Raw genomic sequence first — 21718 nt, 5'->3', positions numbered from 1 at the left:
GGACTGAGTGTACTGTAGCCAAATTTGCTGACAATACAAAGATAGGTGGGAAAGCAGGTTGTGAGGAGGACATAAAGGGTTGGGTTTTTCCAACCTCGGCGGGTCCGGGACGGGCGACGTTGGTGGCGTGTGGGGACCTCGCATCTGTGTAGTTTCCATTTGTTGTTGAATCCACTCACAATACAAATGGTTGATTCAATACCGATAGGAACCTGCACATTTACTGAACCACTTCCAGTAGACCAATAGGCCACTTTAAAAATGTCTTGGGATCAATTGTTTCCATACATATAATCTTCCCAGAAAAAGGACATCTTTCAAAATAGGAATATCTTGTTGGAGGACAGGATCGACATAGCCAGTGTTCATGTGAACATTGAAATCTATATTTTCAACACTTTACCTTATTGGACAGGTCTGTGCTCACCTTTGGAAGTGTCTTAGTGAGGTCCAGTGACTGTTGAGATGTAACTTCCACCGCCCCCCCAATTGTGATAAGTGTGAAAGGAGTGGCTTGGACATTGCAGGGATGCTTTATGGTGCTGGTGTGCGGTGGTGTCAACCTGGCGCATCATGTGGCAGCCAGGGTGTACAGCGTCAAGTGAAGTAAATCTGGCCATGGTGATGCCATCGCTGACCTCCCGGGCAGCAATGTTGTCGGGTGCTGATGGCCTGTGTAGCATCAGGTGATTGTGGAGAAGGTTGGTATTGTTGTTGGTGTACCTGGTGATGTTGGTGTTGGGGCTGATCGTGGAGGGATTCAGAGGATCAAGGTGAGGTTTTTTCAAGGGCACTGATGTAGCTGGAATAGATGGCAGCTGAAGTTGAGATGACAGAAGCGATCTGTCAATGGTGAGAGAGCTTGCTCCAAGGAGATGACAGTGGATTGAGAGTTTACTCCAAACACTCCCAAACTGCATAAAGCTCAAAAGTGTCTTCCAAGTCCTGAAGGCTCAAGCTTCTGACATTGGAAAGTGAACAGTTGAGAAATGGTAGCTTTCATGCCACTTTTGCAGCTGTCACCTAGTCACAGAAATGGGGAGACATAGAGAACCCAACCTACTTACCTGACGTGATCTCCGAACAATGTGAACCCCATTAAAAAAGTGGGAAAATAGAAATAGGTTGGAAAAATAGTAGTTAACAAGCGTTTAACAAGCATTTAAATATTTTAAATGCCTCCTCCGCCGCTTGGTGTCGGGTCTGTTCTGAAATTGCAGGTTCCCAACCCGCTGTCAATGATTTTGATTTTGACAGCGGACCCACCTCCGAACCCGCACTCTGAGCGCCGGCAAAATCGCAGCCAAAGAGCCTCCAAAGGGGTATAGATAGGTTAAGTGAGTGGGCAAAAATTTGGCAGATGGAGTATAATGTGGGAAGATGTGAGGTTATCCACTTTGGTAGGAAGAATAGAAAAAAAAATTATTTAAATGGAGAGAGACTACAGAATGCTGTGGTACAGAGGGATCTGGGTGTCCTCGTACATGAAACACAAAAGGTTAGCATGCAGGTACAGCAAGTAATTAGGAAGGCAAATGGAATGTTGGCCTTTATTGCAAGGGGGATGGATTATAAAAGCAGGGAAGTCTTGCTACAACTGTACAGGGTATTGGTAAGGCCACACCTAGAGTACTGCGTACAGTTTTGGTCTCCTTATTTAAAGAGGGATATACTTGCATTGGAGCCAGTTCAGAGAAAGTTCACTAGGTTGATTCCTGGGATGAAGGGGTTGTCTTATGAGGAAAGGTTTAGCAGTTTGGGCCGATATTCTTTGGAGTTTGGAAGAATGAGAGGTGATCTTATTGAAACATATAAGATTCTGAGGGGGCTTGACAGGGTAGATGCTGAGAGGATGCTTCCCCTCGTGGGGAAATCTAGAACTAGGGGGCATAGTTTCAGAATTAGGGGTCGCCCATTTAAGACGGAGATGAGGAGGAATTTCTTCTCTCAGAGGGTCGTGAATCTGTGGAATTCTCTACCCCAGAGAGCTGTGGAGGCTGGGTCATTAAATATATTCAAGGTGGAGATAGACAGATTTTCGAACTACAGGGGAGTCAAGGGTTATGGGGAGCAGGCAGAAAAGTGGAGTTAAGGCCAAGATCAGATCAGCCATGATCTTATTGAATGGTGGAGCAGGCTCGAGGGGCCGAATGGACTACTCCTGCTCCTATTTCTTATGTTTTAGTAATGTTGATAAATATTGGCTAGGACACTGGGGATAACCCCCATGCTGTTCTTCGAAATAGTGCCTAATCTCTAATTCCGTCTCTAAATAGCCATTATCTTACATACAACAGAACCCTTTTACTGTGAAAACTGGTCTGAGACAACATACCTTCACTAAATTAGGAGCATTTTTCAGTTAGTTTGATGAAATGGAGGAAGCAGCCAGTTCAAGTTCAGTTATAATCAAGCACCTCAACTAGAAATTCCTGTATATTTGATCTAAATAAAGAGTGAATGAAAGATACATTGAATAAATTTTGTTCTGGGGTAACTTTTTGTGCTTATTTATGCAACAGAGGTCAGATTATTTTTTTCACCCAGTGTCAGAATCAAATGCTCCAAGCGCAGGTACACAGGTGCTGCATGCAGAGTACTGCTCTTGAAACACTGGGGAAGATTTTAACCCTTGCCACCTGGTGGAAACTGGGTGGAAAGGCAGTTAGAATCACCTGTTACTAACCCACCCTGAAGACACTGGGAGCTGGCAGGTTCCAACGTTCACCTGCTCTACTGAGCAGACAGCAAAGATGCCTGACCAAAGACAGCAAGGTCCTTTTTAGCATATGCATTTCAGGTTCCTATGACGTCATTGGGATCCAACTACAATCTTTACTAGGTGGCCTGATCTAGAAGCGACAGTGAGTTTCCTGCCAGGCCAACCCAACGGTGAAGAGGCCCAAAAGGAAAGTTTGAACTTTTTTTTTAACTTTCTTTGTGGGGCCAGGAGAAGCAGGACTACTCCTTCAGGTCTCGCATGGAAAGCTTAGGCCTCCATGCTGCAAAATTCCCTCCCCCACCCGATCGTGGGATGACCCAGCTGCCTATCCATCCACTTACCTGTTGTTGGCAGACAGCCTCTGGGCTGCATGATTATCCATCATTTCCCATCGACTTCCTGCCAGGCATGGTTGTGAGGTCAACCGGCTGGATTTAATGAGGCCTGGCTGTTAAAATAAGCCATGTCTTATTCTACGGCTGGTGAGCGGGAATGTAACATGTGAGTGCTGCTTCCTGCCGGAAACCCACTGTGGGCACAGCGAAACGGGCACACAAATTGGGTTTTTTCTCAATTTTCCGCTCAAATGCATTTGCATAATCGCCAAACTCAAAATCTGCCATGAACCAGTGCAATCGGGCAGCATTTTTAAAAGAATTTTTTTTTTAAGTTTGCATTTTTAATCACAGTGTTAATCCACCACCTGTGAGTAACCGGATTTTAAATGAATTAAAAAAATATGCAGAACCATTTCTTACTTATATTGGGGTACAGTAGTCAGTTTCTTAGTAAATTAAAAAATATATATATTCAAAAGCTTGTAAAACGTTCCTATTAGTGTCATTGCGCCCAAAAGAACCAGTTTAATTTTTAAAGCCTCCTCAAAGGCCTGCAAATGAGCACAATTTGGGAAAACTCCCAATGGTGATTAATTCATCCTAGGAGCGTTGCCAGTTTTGTGGGCAGGGCCTGCTTGTAGCGCAACGTTCTTTAAACTAGCACAAAAGATCGCAGAAACTTGAGTTGCACTGAACGTAATTTGCGCTTAAAATTCCGCGATCTCTTGATTTCGGGCGAATTTCCCCAAAAACCCAGTGCAACTGAGTGGAAACTCCAGGTTCAGGTCTCTGCCCCAGAAAGATGCCTTAACAACTGTCTTAGAAGAGCTCCCCCTATCGCACTAGTGTGAATTAATTAATTTTTTCATTGGCTACACTTTAGAGGTTTCTAATGTAGGCTTAGATTTTCCACCTACTGACTATAAATGGAGTTATGTTGTGGGAAGTACTGAGTGTAGTGCCGCAGGGCTTTGTGTTGGGACTACTATTGTTTTTAACGTACTGAAATCTTCATAATTGTGGCTGCTATATTTGAATTAGTTATGCTAAAAGTAAAATATGTGCACCACATGTGCGTGTGGTGGACGGGGCATGTGTAACAGTCACCAGGAGGAGTCAGCATGGGACCCAATTGATTTTAATGGTTGGCTCTCATTATAATGAGGTTGTCGAGCTGCAAGCGCAAAACATACTGCCCAGAGGCAGCTCACCAATTTGTAGGCAGAAAGTCAGGCTACTTGTTAAGGACCTACAGCAACTAGAGAAATCAGGAACAGAAGGAAGCAACATTGTGGAGCAGCAAGCATCATGACTGCAGAAGCTACAGCTGCAACTACATAGGATTTCAGATCCATTAAGGTGGAAAACCCACAAGCAACTGCCAAAAGCTCCATTCAGCTTTGTCTAACAGCAGCTGCGATTCCCTTTAACTTTTGCTCCAAATGGTTACCTTCCGAATTGTATTGTCTAAGGTTGGTGGGCGGGAGCAGAACCTGGCAGTAGCCAGCTGGGCGGACAGAAAACTGGTGTTGAAGTCTAAATGGCATCATTTGACCCTTATTTGCATTTCTGCATGAGGCTCCAGCCTGTTTCAGGCAGAATTCAGGCCACTAGGATGAAGTTCTGCCTGAAAATTGGAATAGACAGCAATGCAGTAGTAAGTCAGCGTGACTATCCACCGCTCGATTTTGTTTCTGCTTTTGAGCACAAACTTGGCAGTAACGAGACAAAAATTGCTCTCACTGTGTCTTGAGTAACATTAAATAGTTGTAGCAAGAACAGGGATATGTATGCTGTGATATTTCTTTTGAAGCAGGCCAGCAAGCAAAACCTTGGTTGACAGGCGATAATGGCTTGCAACAGTTGCATTGCCTTTAAATTGTATTCACACCCAAACATAACTAGAAATTATGGGGGTAATTTCAAGAATTAATTTTGATACAGAGAAAATCCTGCACTGCCTACTGGCCTCTGCATCGAAATTCCCAATATGGACGGGAAATCTCAATTAATTTGTGGCCAGCAATCCTGCCTTGTTTCTTGATCTGAGAAAGTCCCTAGTATCCCAGCTCTCTGCCTCCCAAATAGTTTCCTATCCATACCAAAGAACTATCTTCAATTAACTGGACCTCAGTTTCAACAAGCAATCTTTTTTGCAGAACCTTAGCAAAATATTTTACATCAGGTTGACCCTAGGAAATTTGCTGGGATCAATGGTGGGTCAGATACACAGGCAGTAATCATCCCTCCCCACATTGATGGCATTACAACTAAAGCAAAAACTCTTCCCTAATTTCACAAAGCCATGCTGATTCTCCCTAATCAGCATATACTTTTACAAGTGATTGAGTAATCTGTCCCTGGTGATGGATTCGAGGAATTTTCCCTTTATTGACATTAAATTCACTGGCTTGTACTAACTTGGTTTATCCCGTCTTCTTTTAAATAAAAGTGTGACATTTCCTACTTTTTATTCTGCTCGTACTATCTCTTAATCCAGTGACCTTTGGAAAATTATAATGAATACACACCTATTTCCTCACCTATATTAATTCTTCAAGTGGATACCATATTGACCTGGAGAGTTGTTTAGTTTCAATCCCACTATTTCATGGTGTTACAACTTCTCTGTTTCAATTAGTCTCTAAACTCCTCCCCTTGCCTAATCTTTAGTCTTTCCTGATATTGCACCATCCTTCTCCACTGTGAAGACTGTAGCAAACTATTCATTTTGAACTTTTGCCACATCCTTATCTTTACTATTATCATAGCTAAATCTGTTTTTAATGCGCCCACCTCCTCCTTTACCATTCTTTTTCTTGATGTACTTCAAAAAATCTTTACTATTACCCTTGCAACGAACTGCATGTTTCTTCATACTCAATTATTGTTTTCCTTACTAATTTTTTGGTCTTTTTGTTGCTTTTTATAATCATCCCAATCTTTGCTCTTCCCACTATTCCTTGCCCTAACATTGATGTATTTGTAATCAACTATCAAATTACAATTTTCATTAGGTCAGGTATTTAATACTTCTTATTGTTTATACATTCATTTTATACCCATTTTGAATTTATTCTCCTTTCACTTCAGTTTATGTTGTGCATTCCTGGAGAACAAGGTGGCCACATAACCTGCTGTCAGGCCTTTGCCAATGACAGTTTGTAACTGGACATGAAGGAGAATGCAGGAAAGGCCTTGGGTCTCTCACTGCCTCCCATCTGATAATTTGGACAGCCATGCCATGTGCACCCTCACCCACTGGGAATGGGGTTGAGGCTGCCCAAACTAACCTTCCTCCTTTCAATCTGGACTGGATTCAACCCTGTACCCTAGAAAGGAAGAGGCAATGTACTAGCCCACTGCCCCACCCAACATTTCCTTCCTCTCTCCCAACTGAAATTTATCCCGTAGATATCTCTCAGAGAAGCAATAATGATGCCTGGTGTGGGAAGTGGAAAGATTAGCACTGATGGAGTAGGTAGTGCTCTTTTGAGGTTGGGGTTAAGGTACATTGTCAGGGCTGAGTAAAGAGAGCTTTACTGTGTATCCAGCCAATATTACATGTAACCTGGGAGTATTGGCATTGGGTGCCAAAAATGTTTTAAATGTTCCATTTCCCAGCACTGCCATCTCCAACCTTGATAAGCAACAGCTTGCTAAAAATAGAATTCATATAAGGACGAATTCCAGTATAAACTATTAGGGAGCACAGCTTGTGTGTTTTATTTTCAATCTAAACATGTATTTCCTAGTGTACAGCTCCCATTGGGAATATTAACAGAGCACTGTTTGCACAGTTCAGATTGAAAATTCACCAGAGAACCAGCAAGGGCCAAGCACGGATGTTAGTTTTTCAAGTTAAACAACTATATACGGCCAACAATTTAACTTTTCATTGTTAAATGTGCACCTATCATAGTTTCAACAGTCATCTTAATTTTTTTGTTTGTTTTTTTTCCTTTGTCTTGCAAAGGACTCTGAGAGGTCAGCATGTGTCACTTCATTGGAACCTTTAGGTATTGCATAATGCCTTACCACAAATATTGTGTCACTTTATTCCACCTGTTAGTAAAGGTGATATGGTTTTGTTAACCTTTTTTCAATATGAGCTTTCCTAGCATCTGAAAGCAATGTTAGGTTTTCTCATTTTCCATTCACAGTGTAATTTTACAACTTCTGTATGCTATAAATACCCACTGAATTTTAAACAGTTGCACAGATTTTAAAAAGTATTTTGAAAATAAGGATCTAGAAGTCATAAGATTCACCGCTGCGCCAATCCATCAGTTTCTTTACTATATGGTGTACCTAACTCAAGATCTCTGTGCAAACCACAATGACATCAGATGTTGTCTAACAGGTTTGACGTTCCGCCTCTTTGTAATTACTGGCATCCATAGCTGTTGTGGTCTTTCAACTACAAAGTGCAAATTTTTGTAGTACAATAACTCAGTTAAATTATGGCTTTGGGTGTAACCTGTATCATTCATTGCTCCTTGGTAACCTTGCCAGTTGGAGTGCTTAGTTATGCATTATAGCGTGTGCCGCAGCCTGTATCATTCATAGCTCACCGGTAGCCCTACTCATTGATGTGCTCAGTTAAATATTGTGGCTCGGGTGTAACCTGCATTGCTCATGGATCTTTGGTAACCATTAATGTTGAAGTACTCAGTTGTGTCATGGCTTTGGGTGTAACCTGCATTGCTCGTGACTCCCCAGTAACCTTGTATGTTGACATACTCAATTTATTTCTGACTGCGGTTGTAGCCAGTAATTATTTATGGCTCCCTGGAAGATTCCAATTCAGATGGTGATAAAGGGCATTCCCTTAAAAAAAACTGATTGAAACTATTTGTTCAGCTGAATAATTAACATGATCTGGAGATTCCAGCACTTCATTAAAATGTGCCCTTCATTGTAACCCAACTTTAATTTTTTGCTGGGCTGGAGAAAGTTCAAGCCTAGATTTACTAAACTCATTAAATGCACCTGTTACACTGAACATAATGAGGGTTACATATATTTTATGATGTTTTTTAATTCATTCTCGAGATAGGGGCGTCACTAGCAAGGCCAGCATTTATTGCCCATTCCTAGTTGCCCTTGAGAAGATGGTGGTGAGCCTCCTTCTTGAATCGCTGCAGTCCATGTGGTGAAGGTACTCCCACAGCACAGTTAGGTAGGGAGTCCTAGAATTTTGGCCCAGCGATAATGAAGGAACAGTGATATATGTCCAAGTCGATATGGTGTGTGACTTGGAGGGGATCTTGGAGGTGATGCTGCCCTTGTTCTTCTAGGTGGTGGAAGTCATGGATTTGGGAGATACTGTTGAAGAAGTCTTGCAAAGCCTATTCCATAGAAAGTACACACTACAGCCACAGTACACCAGTGGTGGAGGGAGTGGATGTTTAAGGTGGTGCATAGGGTGCCAATCAAGTGGATCCTGGATGGTGTTGAGTTTCTTGAGTGCTTTTGCAGCTCCACCCACCCAGGCAAGTGGAGAGTATTCCTTCACACAACTGACTTGTACCTTGTAGGTGGTGGAGAGGCTTTGGTGAGTCAAGAGGCGAGTCACTCGCCACAGAATACCCAGCCTCTGACCTGCATTTATGTGGCTGGCCCAATTGAGTTTTTTGTCAATGGCGACCCCCAGGATGTTGATGGTGTGGGATCCGGCGATGGTAATGTCATTGAATGTCAAGGGGATGTGGTTAGAAACATAGGAGCAGGAGTAGGCCATTCAGCCCTTCGAGTCTGCTCCGCCATTCAATATGATCATGGCTGATCCTCTATCTCAATACCATATTCCCATTCTCTCCCCATACCCCTTGATACCTTTTGTGTCTAGAAATCTATCTCTTTCTTAAATATATTCAGTGACTTGGCCTCCACAGCCTTCTGTGGTAGAGAAGTACACAGGTTCACCACCCTCTGAATGAAGAAATTTCTCCTCATCCCAGTCCTAATGTCTTACCCCTCATTCTAGACCCCCCAGCCAGGGGAAACATCCTCCCTGCATCCAGTCTGTCTAGCCCTGTTAGACTCTCTCTTGTTAGAGATTGTCATTGCCTGGTATTTGTGTGGTGTAAATGTTACTTGCCACTTATCAGCCCCAAGTCTGGATGTTGTCCAGGTCTTGCTGCATACCAGCATGGACTTCTTAATTATCTGAGGAATTGCTAATGGAGCTGAACACTGTGGAATCATCAGCAAGCTGCCCCACTTCTGACCTCATGATGGAAGGAAGGTCATTGATGAAGCAGCTGAAGATAATTGGGCCTAGGATGCTGCCCTGAGGAGGGCCTAGGACACTGCCTTGAGGAACTTCTGGAGCAATATCCTGCGGCTGAAACATGCTAGGCATGACTCCAGCCAAATTAAAATAATTTTTTTAACTTTTTCTTTGTCTCTTTTATCTCTCTCTGTTAATCCCACCTTTTTCCCCTCTCTTTATTTCACTTTCTATACATAATTTTACATTAAAGTAAATATTCTAATTTATACTTCCTGGTTTAGACTCTGCATGTGTCAGTGAGGATCCTTCAATCTGATTGGTTGAAGAGCCACGCTGTTGCTTGGCCTGCTCACAAACACCACAAATCCCCTCTAGAAGTCGCCGTGCGGGATATGATCTCTAAATACCATAATTTGCTGCTCTAAAGTGCACGAAAAGTCTGTGGGCAGCTGCAAGACACTTAGCCACTGACTGCAAAATCTGGGCCATTATAGCAACAATTGGACATCCAAACAAAAGAGAAGAAACAGAAACCTCTTGTGCCGCAGGGGAGAGAAAAGCTTCCATATCCCATGCAATTTATATGAAAGGCAGGCCATTAGGACTTCTGAAGTTAAAGTAAGGGGAGTGCTGTAGCTGTGAAAGGAAATGCTAAAAGGGGAAAAGTCTGTATGATTGGATTTAACAGCTAAATCAAGTAAGTATCTAAAGATAGTATCTATGTTATGTGTAGGGAATTGAGGAGAAAATACAACCATGGCAAAATTTTAGAGCAGCTAAATATTTTACCATAACAGTGGTGCTACCTCAGTACAGAAAAAAACCATGAAAGTTTACCAATATTATGACAATAAAGTGTCTTTGTGGTATTTCAAAGATATAATCTGTTTGTAAAAGTTTTACTATGAAGATGATGTTTCTGAAGATCACAGAAAACGTATAAATCATAGCAAACTTGAATTTACATGCCATCTTTGATCTTTCAAAATTACTACTGTTAACTTTAAGCATGAATTGCTGGCCTACAAATCAAAAATTCTTGTCTCCATAATGCTTTTCTTTTTGCCTTTTTGTTACACTTCTTGACATTTTTCTGTGTGCCCTTTGTCTTCCCTTTGTTCTCTTCTGAGTATTTCTGCACCATGCATCATTCCCAACCAGTGGCTGAATAGATTGTATGTTCCTAGATGGCAAAGAGCTGATTAAGCTCCCCCAGCAGATTCTTTCTCTCTCCCTCTCTCGCTCTCTCTTTCTGCCCCCATCCACCTCTTTCTTTCACTCCATGTGCGAAGGTACCTGACCCCTGCTTGGCACCTCTCTCAGTGACAGAGCTGAGGTCAGAAATGTGGGGTGGAGATGGTGAAGGCTAAGCTGCGTTGTACCACCCCACAGTGTGATCTGTTGGGCCTCCAAAGTATTGCTGCCAGTTTCTATTCAGAGAAGCAGTGGTGTTTTCAGTTCACCAATTAACTTTGTGGTATTCTCACAAGAAGGGGGTGAGAGTCATTGCTTTTATTTTGCTGATTTTATATAACAATAAAAGTGACAAAGCACAGTAGTGCAAGTTTGATAAGCGAATCATGCATGTGCAAAGTCAGTAAGAAGCAGGATTTGAAGCACGAAATATAAAAAAAAAACATTAATCAATTGGAAAACTGACCTCTGAGAATCATTTAAATGTCAGTTTGAGCCAAGCCAGGTTTTGATTTTTCTGAATCTATGCCCTGTTCCAATATAATTCCTGACAACACATCTGTCAGGGTCTGTCACACACATTGTATGCATTTGCAGCTATGAACTTGCAAGGGCCAATGTTTTCACTACATTAGTTGATATGAAGAGGATCTCCCTATTTTATTTTATTCTCTGGATATGTCAATCTTGCTTAACAGAGGATTTTGTCAGCAAGCCAGGCAGAAGGTAAAGCACAAGACACTGCTTAACAAGGGCACATCTGACACCTTCACCCATATTACTGATAAAGAATCTAGAGTACCTTGTCACTCACTATCAGCCATTTAATGCCACTTACGGAAGACTAGCTCTTTGCCACAAATATCCTCTGTTCTTAAGTCCATTTGTTTATATTTTGCTTTGGTTCTTGTATATAGCAAGTAAGAAACGGAATGAACACAACACAAAGGGCTATTTGTTGCCATAGTGTTTATTGCAAAAATACAAAAATAAGAATGCATTTGATGTCTCCAGCTTATCTTCACTGAATCTGCTTTTGATGAATTTTTTTTTGTTTGTTTTGCCTGAAGTAAGAAACTGCTGCAAAGGGGCACCATCTTCATGAAATAGGGTTTGCCATTTTTTGGTTTTATAATACTGGACCTTTTTTTTTGTCTCATAATACTCCTGTGAAGCGCTTTGGGACGTTTTACTACGTTAACGGCGCTATATAAATGCAAGTTGGTGTTGTTGTTGAACAAATACATAGGCCAGAATTTTGCTGGTGCTCAGGGGGCAGGTATGGAGGCGGGACATCCGGCAAAATCGCAAAGATTGACAGCAGGTCAGAAACACGCTGTCAACCTGCCTCCAATCAATCTTCCCAAGTGTTGGGTCCCCGGTTTGCATATGGACCCGACACCTAGCGGCGGGAAGAGGATTATAGCCATTTAACTGCTTGTTAACAGGCAGTTAAGAGACTTTTTGCAATTTTGACAGTTCTACTGTGGGCTTCCCGATGTCCGGACACCACGCCAGGTAAGTGTGGTGTGCTGTGGGTCTACTGTAATGTTTCTGCATTGATGACAGCTGCAGAAGTGGTGTGAAGGATCCAATGGTGCACTGGTGAGTTTTAGAGGTAAGATAATGTTGGGAAATGCATTTTTAATGCATTTACACTTTTCTGTAGGTAACAAGTTTTGATTTGTATGTGTAGTCCCACCTCATTGGGAGAACTCTCTTACCAGTGACAGATCATTTCTGTAACCTCACTTGCAGTTGCCATCTGTTCTAGCCTAAGGAGGGAGTCACTGGAGAGCCTGGGTGCAAGAGCTCACCTTTATACAGTGATTGTCAGTGTTTGCAGCACCTCAATGCTGTCAAACACTGAGAAATCAGCTGTCAAAAAAGAATGTGCGTGGCCCCTTTAAGAAAACTGGCAGATGACGTGTCATTAACTGACGTCATCTGACACCGGCTTCCTCTTAATTGGCCAGCAATCCCACAATGCAGGCTTAACAAGGCCAATTGGTGCAAAATCACATTTGTGCATCTGATATCGTTGGGGCGGGACTGGAACCCGGAAGGCAGCTGTCCCGCACCCAAACCGTCTCGAACGGAAAAATCGCGGCCACAGTGTAATGACATGAATTTTGTTCTTAAAAATCATCACTACTTGTGTGCAGTGTTAAAAGCGATGCAACACTTTTTGACACTTCTTAGTCATCAAAGCAAACAAAGTTTTCCAAATACTTTATAATGAAGCAGTGCCACGGCTTCTGGTCACTCTGGTGTTAGCTGTGGCTCAGTGGGTAGCACTCTCGCTTCTGAGTCAGTAGGTTGTGGGTTCAGAGTCCCACTCCAGGGACTTGAGCACAAAAATCTAGGCTGACGCTCCAGGGCAGTGCTGAGGGAATGCTGCCCTATCAGAGGTGCCATCTTTTGGATGAGACATTTAACTGAGGCCCCATCTGCCCTCTCAGGTGGATGTAAACGATCCCATGGCACTATTTCAAAGAAGAGCAGGGGAGTTGTCCCTGATGTCCTGGCCAATATTTATCCCTCAATCAACATAATAAAAACAGATTATCTGGTCATTATCACAGTGCTCTTTGTGGGAGCTTGCTGTGCGCAAATTGGCTGCCACATTTCCTACATTACAACAGTGACTACACTCCAAAAGTACTTTATTGGCTGTAAAGCGCTTTAAGATGTCCGGTGGTCGTGAAAGGCGCTATAGAAATGCAAGTCTTTCTTTTTTCTTTCACTCAAAGTGATGTGCGTGTGAAAGAAAGACAATGGAACAGAACTGGATGTGTTTCATAGGGAGATGAAACCTGCCAGGGGCTTTTTTTAAGCAAAGCAAATAACTGGAAGCATGAGGACAACTAGCTCAGGCTCTGAGATTGAGTTTCTTAGCAAGGGATCTCAGCTAAGTGTAATGACCCTGCTGAAAAGGGGAGTGTTGCTATTGCTTACACAAGTGGAAAGCAAACAAATGGGTTCTTAATATGGCCTGAAAGGTGCATTAGTAAAGCAGGCCTATAGTCTGAGCAAAGGAGAAAGAGCTGAATCCTCCCAATTTCAAGTTTCTCAGGATCCTAAACAGAGTTAGGAGGCTAGTTTGAAACTGATTTGATTGGGGATTAGATTGCTTAAGGCTTTGTGCTGAAGTGGGGGTTGGGCAGGATCGAGGCAGGTTTGAGGTGTGTCTTTAAATTATCCAGTTGAGAGCACGACTGTCTGTCAAGACTGGCTGTCTCCATCCAGACAATTAGTGCTCTGCCTCTCCAGACATATCTCTGTCAGTTACTATACAAAACTCCTAAATTACACTCTGGAGGAGGCAGGCTGGCTGCACACTGTAGGTTATTAAGTGCTGCAAAGATATTTCTGATGTAAAACAGGCACTTTGTTTGCCAACAACAGCTCAGCATAAACTGACTTAATAAAATTGAAACCTCTCCTTGGGAAGTCAGAAGAGTCAGGCGGCAGCAAACTTTCACTCTGTATTTTAAAGATTTTTGTAAATTATGGGGGTTTAATTGGCTAACCCCGAAAACGGGTGTGGGGATCTCAGTATGTGATTAACCCACAGCCGTTTATTGCATTGCAGGCAACACGTTAAATCTGTGCCGCCTGCTGTTTTAAATGATTGTTGCGTGCAGCCAGTGCTCCCCGCGCTGTTCATTGGCTGCACGCATCAGCAGGCGGCCCGATATCGCAAGTGACTAGCGCTACTTAAAGGCAGCCTATACCTCTTAAAGGGAAGGTGCATTGTGGCTGCAAGAAGTGAAAGGAGTTTTTTGAAAAGTGAATCTGGGCTGTGATACTTTAGAAGAATGGCTGAACATACGAGAGAACAAGCACCAAGGTTTTCCGAAAGCGCACTGGAGGTCTTGGTGCAAGAAGTGGAAAGAAGGAGAGAAATCCTGTATCTACAAGGGTGCAGGAGGCCTTACAGACATATGCTCAGGAGACAGAAGAAATAAGTAGCGGCGGATGTCAATGCCAGGAGTGTTGCTCCAAGAACATGGGTGCAGTGCAGGAAGAAGTTTAATGATCTAACACGAGTTGTCGAGGTTAGTGAGTTAATCTTCAAATGGCACATCCTACCAACTACACCACTAGACTCATCCGCTGCTCAATTCACTACACCCCCATTACCCACCTACTAACAACCTCTATCAATCAGTACTCAACCCTAAAATTCATATGTTTTACCTCACCCTCGCACTCACAGCTCGCACACACTGCCAGCTATTCAACCATAATAGTCACAACACCCAAACATATTGCAGGAAACTCACTGACACATTTTGCTCTTTCTTGAAGGAGAAGGTGGCGCATAACATGAGGCAGCAGGAAAGAACTGGAGGAGAACAAGCGCACCTACATGTTTTAACCTCCATGGAGGAGACAGTGCTGGCCATCCTGGGAAGATGTATCTCTGAGGCCATGGCCACTGTCAGGGCTGGAGGGATCGATGATGAGGGTATTTGCATTCCTAATCCTCCTTTTCTCATCCCAATTCTTCCGCATCCCGCAATCTCTTCTGACTCACAAGGTGCAGATGGTGTAAGCATGCACTTCTTAATTTCTCCTCTCCCCTCACCACAACCAAAACCTTGTCCCTTTTTTCACTTCAGGTACCCAAGAACTGGAAACTTCCCAGTCAGAGGAGGAAGAGGAAGAAGACAGTGAAGATGAAGGGACACTGTCACTCGATCTTACACTCACAGCCACCAGCTCGGAGATTGACACTGCACGTATTTTAGAGGCTAGGATAAGAGGAGGGATCTACATGTGGTGAGACACCAGGCACAAGTGCGCAGGAGCCAGGGCAGAGGGAAAGGATATCCCAGGTGCCAGCTCGTCAGAGGACATTAGTTCTGCTGCAGAGGAGTCAGATTAGGATTTCGATGGGCTGGGCTACAGGTTTATAGTTTCTAGGGTCTCTGTGGTGTAGCGGGGACTGCTGGCAGGCAAGCGCCCTTGAGTATATCATTTAATTGGTGGTATTGATTTAATTTAAATTAATTAAAGGGTAAGTCATGTCAGGACAGCCCAGCCCCGTGTTATGCTCCTCTTGCTCTATGTGGGAATTCAGGGATGCTGCCTGTGTCCCTGACGACCATGTGTGCCAGAAATGTATCCAGCTGCAGCTACTAGTAGACCGCATTGCGGTGCTGGAGCTGCAGATGGATGAGTTTTGGAGCATTCGCGATGCTGAGAAGGTTGTGGATAACACGTTTAGTGAGTTGGTCACACCGCAGGTAAGGGTAGCACAGGCAGAAGGGAAATGGGTGACCATCAGGCAGAGCAGTAGAGGCAGGCAGGTAGTGCAGGGGACCCCTGTGGCCATCCCCCTCTCAAACAAGTATACCGATTTGGATACTGTTGAGGGGGATGACTTACCAGAGGAAGGCAGCAGCAGCCAACTTCCTGGCACCAGGGGTGCTTCTGCTGCTCAGGAAGGAAGGAAAAAGAGTGGGAGAGCAATAGTGGTAAGGGATTCTATCGTAAGGGGAACAGATAGGCGTTTCTGTGGCCATAGACGTGACTCCAGGATGGTTTGTTGCCTCCCTGGTGCCAGGGTCAAGGATGTCACTGAACGGCTGCAGGGCATTCTGAAGGGGGAGGGTGAACAGTCAGAGGTCGTGGTTCACATTGGGACCAACGATATGGGTAGGAAGAGGGATGAGGTCCTGCAGCAAGAATTTAGGGAGCTAGGTAGCAGATTAAAGAGCAGGACCTCAAAGGTTGTAATCTCTGGATTACTCCCGGTGTCACGTGCTAGTGAGTATAGGAATAGGAGGATAGAGCAGATGAATGCGTGGCTAAAGAGTTGGTGCAGGAGGGAGGGCTTTAGTTTCCTGGATCACTGGGTCTGCTTCTGGGGAAGGTGGGACTTGTACAAGTCGGACGGGTTGCACCTGAACCAGAACGGGACAGATATCCTTGCAGGGAGGTTTGCTAGCACTGTTCGGGGGGGTTTAAGCTAACTTGGCAGGGGGATGGGATACAGAGTGGAGCTATAATAGGGGGTGATGTACAGCCAAATATAGAGGAAAAAACAAGTCAGACTGGAAGGCAGAGCAAATAAGTAGCGGCACAAGGGAGTAGGGCAAGGCTGAATGGCATTTATTTTAATGCAAGGAGTCTTGCGAATAAGGTGGATGAACTGAAGTTGTTGATGAACACATGGGAGTATGATATTGTTGCTATCACGGAGACATGGTTGAGGGAGGGCAAGACTGGCAGCTCAATATTCCGGGGTATAGAATCTTCAGGCGAGACGGGGGGGGGGGGTAAAAGAGGAGGGGGTGTTGCAATATTAATTAAGGAGTCAATTACTGCTGTAAGGAGGGATGATATATTAACAGGTTCCTCTAATGTGGCCATATGGGTTGAACTTAAAAACAAAAAGGGGGCAAGCACTTTGCTGGGAGTGTACTATAGGCCCCCAAACAATCACGGGGAGATAGAGGAACAGATATGTAGGCAAATCTCAGAGAAGTGTGCAAATAATAGGGTAATAATAGTGGGGGATTTCAACTTCCCCAATATTAACTGGGATAGTCAGAGTGTGAAAGGCTTAGAGGGTGCAGAATTTTAAAGTGCATCCAGGAGAGCTTTTTGAGCCAGCATGTAGAAAGTCCTACAAGAGAGGGGATGGTACTGGACCTAATTCTAGGGAATGTGGCCGGGCAAGTGGTAGATGTGTTAGTAGGTGAGCACTTTGGTGACAGTGACCATAATTCGGTGAGATTTAAGGTAGTCATGGAAAAGGACAAGGATGGACCGGAAATAAAGGTTCTAAATTGGGGGAAGGCCGATTTTAATATGATAAGGCAGGATCTGGCCAATGTGGACTGGGATCAGCTACTTGAAGGAAAATCCACATCGGAGCAATGGGAGTCTTTCAGAAAGGAAATTGAGAGAGTACAATGGCAACATGTTCCCGTAAAGGTCAAGGGTGGGACCAACAAGCCCAGGGAACCCTGGATGTCAAGGGATATACGAGAATGGATTCGGAAAAAAAGGGGGGCTTTTGGCAGATACAAAGGACTAAAGACAGAGGAAGCCCTAGAGGAGTATAAAAAGTGCAGGGGGATACTTAAAAAAGAAATTAGGAGAGCGAGGAGGGGCCATGAAATAACACTGGCGAGCAATATAAAGGAAAATCCTAAGGAGTTTTATAAGTATATTAAGGGCAAGAGGATAACTAGGGAAAGAGTAGGGCCCATTAGGGACCAAAGTGGAAAACTGTGTGTAGAGCCAGAAGATGTAGGTGGGGTTTTAAATGAATTTTTTGCATCTGTCTTCACTATGGAGAAGGACGATGTGGACATAGAAATCGGGCAGGGGACTGTGATATACTTGAACATATTAGCATCGAGAGGGAGGAGGTACTAGCGGTTTTAGCAGGCTTAAAAGTGGATAAATCCCCAGGCCCGGACGAGATGTATCCCAGGCTACTATGTGAGGCAAAGGAGGAGATTGCAGGGGCTCTGACACAAATTTTCAGAACCTCTCTGGCCACAGGGGATGTGCCAGAGGACTGGAGAACAGCTAACATAGTACCATTATTCAAGAAGGGTAGTAGGGATAAACCAGGGAATTACAGGCCAGTGAGCCTAACATCAGTGGTAGGGAAATTATTGGAAAAAATTCTGAGGGACAGAATGCTGTTCATAGACTACAGCTCAGCATTCAACACTATCGTCCCCAACAAGCTGGCCACCAAACTCCAAACTCTTGGCCTGAACACTTCCCTCTGCAACTGGACCCTGGACTTCCTAACAAACAGACCCCAGTCTGTCAAATTAGGTAACCACACCTCCCCCCCCCCGACCCTGAACACGGGGGCCCCACAAGGATGTGTGCTGAGCCCCCTCCTCTACTCCCTCTTCACCCACGACTGTGTGGCTGTTCATGGTTCCAACACCATCATCAAGTTTGCGGATGATACCACGGTAGTAGGCCAGATCACCAACAACGATGAGTCAGCCTACAGGGAGGAGGTCCAGCATCTCGTGAAGTGGTGCGCCGATAACAACCTGGCCCTTAACATCAAGAAAACCAAAGAAATCATTGTGGACTTCAGGAAGTCTAAAGGCGGAAGTCACACCCCCATCCACATCAATGGGGCTGTGGTGGAAAGGGTGGACAGCTTTAAGTTCCTTGGAGTCCACATCACGGAAGACCTCTCCTGGTCCCTCAATACCTCCTCGCTGGTGAAGAAGGCCCAGCAGCGCCTATATTTCCTAAGGAGGCTGAAGGGATGTAACCTGTCACCCCTGATCCTCTCTAACTTTTACCGCTGCGCAATAGAGAGCATCCTGACAAACTGTATCACAGTATGGTATGGCAGCTGTAGCTACTATGACCGGAAAGCCCTGCAGCGGGTAGTCAAAACTGCCCAACGCATTACCGGCACCCAGCTACCGACCATAGAGCACATATACCAGAAACGCTGTTTACGGAGGTCACAGTCCATCATCAAAGACCCTACCCACCCCAGCCACAGTCTGTTCACCCTCCTGCCATCTGGGAGACGCTACAGATGCATTCGCACCTGTACGACCAGATTTAGGAACAGCTTCTTTCCCAGGGCTGTCATCCTACTGAACTCCACAAATAAACTCTAAAGCCTGCACATCTGCCAATGCACTTTATTATGGTTATGTTTATGTTAATGTATTACAAGCCAAATGTATGTTGAATGTTTAAATGTCTTAATCTAAATGTACACTCTCGGGAGCCGCAAGCCTACATTTCGTTGTACTGCACTTGTGCACTAACAATGACAATAAAAGTTGATTTGATTTGATTGATTTTGATTAGTCTCCACTTGGAGAGGCAAGGATTAATTAGGGATAGCCAGCATGGCTTTGTCAAGGGAAGATCGTGTCTGACCAATTTGATTGAATTTTTTGAGGGGGTGACTAGGTGTGTGGATGAGGGTAGTGCAGTGGATGTGGTTTACATGGATTTCAGTAAGGCTTTTGATAAAGTCCCGCATAGGAGACTGGTCAGGAAGGTAAGAGCTCATGGGATCCAGGGTGCCTTAGCACATTGGATCCAAAACTGGCTTAGTGGCAGAAGGCAGAGGGTGATGGTGGAAGGTTGTTTTTGTGACTGGAAGCCTGTGTCCAGTGGGGTACCGCAGGGATCGGTGCTGGGTCCCTTGCTGTTTGTGGTCTACATTAATGATTTGGATGTGAATGTCAAAGGTATGATCAGTAAGTTCGCAGATGACACGAAAATTGGTGGGGTGGTAAATAGCGAGGAGGGAAGCCTCAGGCTACAGGACGATATAGATGGGTTGGTCAGATGGGCGGAACAGTGGCAAATGGAATTTAACCCTGAAAAGTGTGAGGTGGTGCATTTTGGACGGACTAACAAGGCAAGGAAATACACAATGAATGGTAAGACCCTAGGAAAGACAGAGGATCAGAGGGACCTTGGTGTGCATGTACGTAGATCGCTGAAGGCAGCAGAACAGGTGGATAAGGTGGTTAAAAAGGCATATGGGATACTTGCCTTCATTAGCCGAGGCATAGAATGTAAGAGCAGGGAGGTTATGATGGAGCTGTACAAAATGCTGGTAAGGCCACAGCTGGAGTACTGTGTGCAGTTCTGGTCGCCACACTATAGGAAGGATGTGATTGCTTTGGAGAGGGTGCAGAGGAGATTTACCAGGATGTTACCTGGGCTGGAGCGCTTCAGCTATGAAGAACGACTGGACAGGCTGGGGTTGTTTTCATTGGAGCAGAGAAGGCTGAGGGGGGACCTGATTGAGGTGTACAAAATTATATGGGGCATAGATAGGGTAGATAGAAAGGAACTTTTCCCCTTAGTAGAGGGGTCAATAATAAGGGGGCATAGATTCAAGGTAAGGGGCAGGAGGTTTAGAGGGGATTTGAGGAAAAACTTTTTCACCCAGAGGGTGGTTGGAATCTGGAACTCACTGCCTGAAAGGGTGGTAGAGGCAGGAACCCTCACAACATTCAAGAAGCATTTGGATGAGCACTTGAAATGCCATAGCATACAAGGCTACGGACCAAATGCTGGAAAATGGGATTAGATTAGACAGGGCTTGATGGCCGGCGTGGACGCGATGGGCCGAAGGGCCTCTTTCTGTGCTGTATAATTCTATGACTCTATGGCCGAGAAATTGGGTATAGCCCCGCTTGGGGCGTTAGAATTGGCGCTGCGCAAATTTTATAGCCAGACGCAACTTATCGCAACCTCGCGCAATATTGGGTTGCAGCGTCCCTAAAGCTGATTGAGGCGCGAAATCAGGCATTACACGGGACTCCTAAGGCGCTAACCTTGCGGCGCTACTCAATATTGGGGCGGGCGGGCGCAGCGCAGGTGCTGTCAATTACCGCTGACCACGAGATTCTCAGGCGCCGGCCAGCTCTTAAAGGGGTGGGTCAGTAAGGATCAGCAGCCACACTCTGCGCCTTGTAGGCCTCAAAATTGGAGCTGGCCATTCTGTGGCGTTACAAACTTTGAGAAGATGGAGAGGGTGAGGCAGAGAGCGGAGCGCTTCACCAATGGGGCACTGGATGAATTGGTAGGCGCAGTGGAGCACCGGTGAGATGTGCTGTACCACAACAATGGCAGGAGGCCTAATCAGAAGGAATACCAAAGAGCTTGGAGGGAAGTTTCTCAAAAGGTCAACTCCAGCAGCATGGTGACCAGGAGCCCTGTGCAGTGCAGGAAGAAATTTAGCGACCTCACTCGGGTCGTGCGGGTGAGTGGTGTTTCGCCAAACTTCTTCATCCCTCCATCTGCACCTGACTTTATGGCCAGAGGGTGCGCGATGCCCCATTGGCCATCTGTCAGCAAGCACCCATGGCCCTTTCTGGGAACACACATGCACATTAAACTCAGGTCATCATGTAAGGGCTATTCCACCATGGGGGGCATGAGATGACAACTCAGGGCATCATGTTTCATTACTTCCCATTCTTTCTCCTGCAGGCCAAGCTGGCGAGGAACCGCAAGGAGCAGCTTTGCACCAGAGGAGGACGTCCTCATCTCCAGACTCTCATGGATCTCGAAGAGAGAGTCCACCAGATTGTTGGAGGCCGTATGATTGGTCCTGTCACCACTGGAGCTGCCGACCCCATTGTGCACAGCGATGGTAAGGTCCTCACCTTTTTGAGCTGTCTCCTTTCAATTGTTCCCCCCACCAGCATGCTTTTTCACTCTGGACCCATGTCATAGCAT

At 44.8% G+C, this 21718-nt stretch overlaps 1 protein-coding gene and 1 pseudogene across 1 annotated transcript in view; both read left to right on the top strand.

Moving 5' to 3' along the window:
- Positions 1–7090, top strand: part of LOC147106201 (uncharacterized) — a 139739-nt pseudogene extending 132649 nt beyond the window's left edge.
- LOC147106200 (potassium voltage-gated channel subfamily KQT member 1-like) overlaps positions 1–21718 on the top strand; it is a 793335-nt gene that overhangs the window by 579694 nt on the left and 191923 nt on the right. The window lies entirely within an intron of this gene.

This window comes from Somniosus microcephalus, chromosome 16, assembly GCF_052327205.1.
Source record: "Somniosus microcephalus isolate GS21.2 chromosome 16, FLI_Smic_1.0, whole genome shotgun sequence".
Classification (NCBI taxonomy): Eukaryota; Metazoa; Chordata; class Chondrichthyes; order Squaliformes; family Somniosidae; genus Somniosus; species Somniosus microcephalus.
Note: the sequence above shows the minus strand (reverse complement) of the source record. Positions and strands in the feature narration are given on the sequence as shown.